Here is a 5,442-nt window from a genome sequence, read left to right on the forward strand (position 1 = left end):
CGACTCCTCACTCCCTAACAATATTCAATTCTATGCCCTAACCATAAGCTTTATCAAAAAGGAAAGTCTTAAGCCTACCATTAAACGTGGAGACGGTGTCTGCCTCCCAGATAGATACTTTATTCATCCTGAAGGATAATGTAGGCATCCAGTAGCAACATAACCATAACACAACAAACACATATACACATATATATATATCACACATACCAAAGAATAAAAATTAAATTAAATTAAAAATTAAAAATTAAAAATCACTTACAGAAATGCATGACCATGATAAAGTGACATACTATTGTAGACTATTTGTAATGATGATAGTGCAAAAGTGAACAAATGAAAAAGTGAACAGTGCAGGGATTGAACAATAGTACCATAGTTACTCTGGATGGCATCACTCTGACCTCCGGCACCACTGTGAGGAGTCTTGGAGTTATCTTTGATCGGGACATGTCCTTTAAATCCCACATAAAGCAAATTTCCAGGATCGCCTTTTTCACCTACGTAATATTGCAAAAATCAGGAATATCCTGTCTAAACATGATGCAGAAAAACTAGTCCATGTATTTGTTACTTCTAGGCTGGATTACTGCAATTCTTTATAATCAGGCTGCTCGAAAAAGTCACGTAAAGACTCTTCAGCTGATCCAGAATGCTGCAGCACGTGTGGAACCAGGAAAAGCGATCACATCTCTTCTGTTTTAGCTTCTCTGCATTGGTTTCCTGTAAAATCCAGAATAGAATTTAAAATCCTTCTTCTCACCAACAAATTGAGGCACCATCTTATCTTAAAGAGCTCATAGTACCTTACAACCCTACAAGAGCACTGCGCTCCCAGAACACAGGGTTACTTGTGGTTCCTAGAGTCTCTAAAGTAGAACGAGAGTCAGAGCGTTGAGCTATCAGGCTCCTCTCATGTGGAACCAGGTTCCAGTTTGTGTTACGTTTCAGTAAGACAGAACCACAGAGATAACAGATGCGCGAAGACAGGGTACAGTTCAGGTGATTTAATGGGAGCGGAGGAGTACAAACACAGACGCAGACTGAGGGTAGGTGGTTGAGAGGATGGTAGGCAGCACCGACGGACAACGGACGGCTCTGCGAGGAAAACACAAGGTAAGTAAGAGAACACTGGTAGAAGTAAACACGAGTGAATACGACTGGAGCCTAGTTACCACAATAATGCATGTAACGAATTGGCGCTGAGGAGACGGTCAGCCCGGGTTTATGAATGGCGGTGGGATGATGAGTAATGAGGAACAGCTGAGTGGAAGACGGAATGCTGATGGAAGCCACGCCTCTGAATCTCCCGGAACTCCCTCAAGGCAAACAGACAACACATAGGGAAGAAAAAGGGAGACACACAACAGGTTGGGGAATGCAGCAGACCACAACACTTTGGGTTCAGGAGGCAGACACTGTCTCCAAATTTAAGAGTAGGCTTATGACTTTACTCTTTGATAAAGCTTATAGTTAGGGCATAGAATTGAATATTGTTAGGGAGTGAGGAGTCGCAGCGTCCGCTTAACCCGTCCCACCTGCTTCTTGTCATAGTTGTCAGATCTATCTATCATATAATCAATAATATAATAAAACTAGAGGGAGGCAGGGCTACAGCCCAATCCGGTTGGGGAGAGTTCTAGCCTGACCAGGCTCCTCTCTTTACCCTGTCTCTCTTAGTTATGGAGTCATTTCCTGGAGTCCTTATGTTATGTTTTTTGCCCAGCAGGTTTCCTTGGATCAGGGAGGCTCCAAAATCATGGTAGCAGCTGTCACCATGGTCCCTCTACACGTTCTGCGATGCCCTGTTACACCCTGCTACGCTCTGCGGTGCCCTGCTACGTCCTGCTACGTCCTGCTACGCTCTGAAGTCAGTTAAAAACAGACAAAAGCAGTTGTAATTGATCATTGATCATACGTCCTGCTGTGCCTTGTAATGCCGCACAGTGCCCTGCTATGCCATGAACTACTACAAAGAATTTCTACAAACTACTATTTTTTGTGACTGTTATTGCCACTCTTCCTTTTAACCCCAACCGGTTGTCAGAAACCGCCTACAGAGAGCCGGGGTCTGTCCGAGGTTTCTGCCTAAAAGGAAGTTTTTCCTCTCCACTGTTGCACTGTTGCTTGCTCTGGAGGAAACTACTAGAATTGTTGGGTCCTTGTAAATTATGGAGTGTGTTTAAGACCTACTCTAATTGTTAAGTGTCTCGAGATAACTCTGGTTATGAATTGATACTTTAAATAAGATTGAATTGAATTGAACAGTGCAGTAGATCATGCTAAAATATTGACTATGACTATAAAATATAAACATTATAACCTATAACCTAATAACCTATAAACTGAGTGAACATGCAAACTCCACACAGAATGGCCCTGGATTTGAACCCAGAACTTTCTTGCTGTGAGGCGGAAGTGAACTGTGGGAGTGTTTTGGTGAGAAGAAAAATGTTCTTGTTTTTTGTTTAAATGTGAAGCAGTTTGGTGGGCTCGGGATACTTATGGTTTAGTGGAGGTGGAAGGAAAAGGTTGTTTTTTTTGCTTTTAATTTGACAACATTCCCTTAAACATCCTTATTACCTGGTGCACCATATCACAACTTCTCTGCTTGTTTATGAATGTTTCAATACAAATTTGGGGTCAGATGTGGCTGATGTGTGTGTGGTTGATGGCTAAAATTTCATTTCCTGGGAAAACAATATATGTAGAAAGGTGAAATTCTCTTTCCGTATTTGCTTTTTTCCATCCATCAATCCATTTTCCGCCACTTATCCGAAGTCAAGACATCCTTTATCCCAGGTACGTCCTGCAGCTCTCCAGGTTGTCCCAAGGTTTTCCCAGCAGTAGCATTCATTGAGCCAGTGCAAAGACAGCACCTGCACCTTCATCTGCATCTGTGCCTGTTTATTTTGTGAATCCAAATGAACATGTTTGCGCCAACGTGGGAGGAGAGGGACATCAGAGGCTGTTTATGGTGATTAGGCTGTGCAGTGCAATTTTGTCACGAAATTGCACTTCCCTACAAGCTGCTCAGACCACCTCTTATTGCAAATACAGGAAAAATCTGTTAGATGATGCGCACACACACAGACCTCTCCAAAATCACAAAATGTATGTTCAGTTCAGTCTCTTTCAGTTTGCTTAAAATGTATACTGCCATTTAGATTTGAGTAAGAAAATGTGGTTGATGAGTCTAATGATGAGTTTCCCACAATTTCTAGGCAACATGGTTGGTTGATGGTAGAGCAACACAATCGGACCTCTCTAAAAGCCAGCTTGGTGCCTGCATTTTCAGCCCAAACCTGACCCAGAGTCACCAAAAAATGTCAGAGACTTTCTTTCTTTCTTTTCACCATAGACAAAAAACTATTTGACAAGTTTCAAATTTTAACGTTTTCCCTGTATAGACAAGTGTGTTGCAACTTTCAGAAGTTGTTTTAGCCGTGCAACAGAAAACTCTGATTGGACAGATAGTCTAGCTAACTGTCTGGATTTACCTTGCAGAGATCTGAGGAGCAATTAAGCATAGTCATCATAAATCCTCCAGAGTTTAAAATTCCAACACAAAGAAAGAGGAAGATGAAGGACATTTGGCCAAAAATAAGTGAAATCCGAATTTCTGGTGGCACTGGAGCGATCCCGGAAATGAAACGTCGTTGTCATAGACTTCAATGCAACTCCAAGACTGTTTAGGGCCCCCCAGAATGCAGAAACATTCAAGCAAACCATTTCAGAATAGGCAACAAGAACATATTTATACTGCATGAAGAAAACTGCATGGGATCTCTGCGCCCATGTAGCTGTGCTTCCAATATAGTCTCAAATCAATGTCTGCCTAGGAAATGGTCTAGTCTTAATCTACATTTCTAACTGTACTCGGTTGTTGTTGATTTTTTGTTGGCTCATATTTACTCACAACATGCTAACCGACAACATAGGTTAACATTCACTACGCTAAGCTAACTATCGGTGGCGCTGCCGGTGTTGCACCAAACTGAAAGAACGCATGGACTAAGACAAAAAATGCATTGGCCTGCCTGTCTGCGCCGGAGGCCAGCGCCGCATCTGTACACTTGGCGAAAGTGCGAGGGGAGTGCGCAGGCCGGACGGAATTACCCGATATTGGTACGCCACGCCCCCAGCGGCAAACCTCTGGAACTTCCTGTTGCCCTGCGTCCCAATCTGCTCGAGGGGGACCGCGAGAAACCACACTCCGTCTCTCGCGCTGCCGGTGGGTGGCCCATCTCCAGCAGCAGGTCCGCCTGGTAGACCTGCAAAACCGCCATGGTGTGCAGGCTCACTCCAGCCTTGCCCGCCGCCATTTACGCCTTCCCCACCAGCGAGGAAGTCATCCGACACGGTCCCGTTGGCTGCGCCGGTTGGCTGAAAGACGACCTCAGCTGGGGAGAGGTAACTCACCAGAGCGTCTTCAAACTGCGGTATCGTCCCATAGCCGCAGTCCTTATTGCCCGCCACATTGCCATACTCCGTCATCTGGGACGTATAAAGCCTGGCAGAGTAAGGTTTATCCCATGATTTACAAAACTCACCGTGCAAATCCGGGATAAACAGCAAGGACCGGCGCGAGGGCACGGAGTAGCTCCGCAGGAAGCAATCATCCAGTTTGCCACCCTTGTCAACTCCCTGACAGCCTGTGGCCAATCCAGACCGCGTTTTGCCACAGCTTGCGTCATCATAATCCGGCGCGGTGCTCTTCTGATGACGTCAGCCCGACACCCGGAAGTCCTCTCCCTCCTCAACGATGCCAAGCACATCGAGCTCCTCAGAGCCAGAGTGCAACCGCTTCGTCGGTCTGCGTCCCCGAACGAAAGAAGCCGAGAAGCCGGCCCTCGAACGGGGACAAGGGGAGTCGGAATCGGCAGACGAAGGATGAGATGGGGCATCAGCCGTCTCGGAATCCTCCAGCAGATCTCGTTGCGATCCCCATGACCGGAACCGCCGAGCCGCTTCAGCGACCGCGGGGCCAAAGCCACAGGGAGAGCGTATCTGGTTGTCCGCGGAAAAGAGGGCAATGCGGGACCTCAGTACCCGCATGGGCAGAGCCTCGCAATGGTCACAACAGCCCCCTTGAGAACTGCCGTGGCGTGCGACAGGCCCAGACAAGCAACACACAGTTCATGAGAATCTCCTACCGTGATGAACCGCGGGCAGGGAGACACACATCTCCGTAACTGGTACATGCGCTCGGAATACTGCAACTTCCAGGTGAGTACGATACAAGGCAAGGCAAGGCAAGGCAGCTTTATTTGTATAGCACATTTCAGCAACAGGGCAATTCAAAGTGCTTTACACAAAATCAGTTAAGAAATAAAAACAGTTAAAAAATAAAAACAGAAAAACAGAAACATTAAGACACATAAAACACAAGAGTAAAAGTTACAGTGCAGCATAAGAAATTAAACATTAAAAGAACATAAT

Source organism: Etheostoma cragini, chromosome 1 (assembly GCF_013103735.1).
Source record: "Etheostoma cragini isolate CJK2018 chromosome 1, CSU_Ecrag_1.0, whole genome shotgun sequence".
Taxonomy (NCBI): domain Eukaryota; kingdom Metazoa; phylum Chordata; class Actinopteri; order Perciformes; family Percidae; genus Etheostoma; species Etheostoma cragini.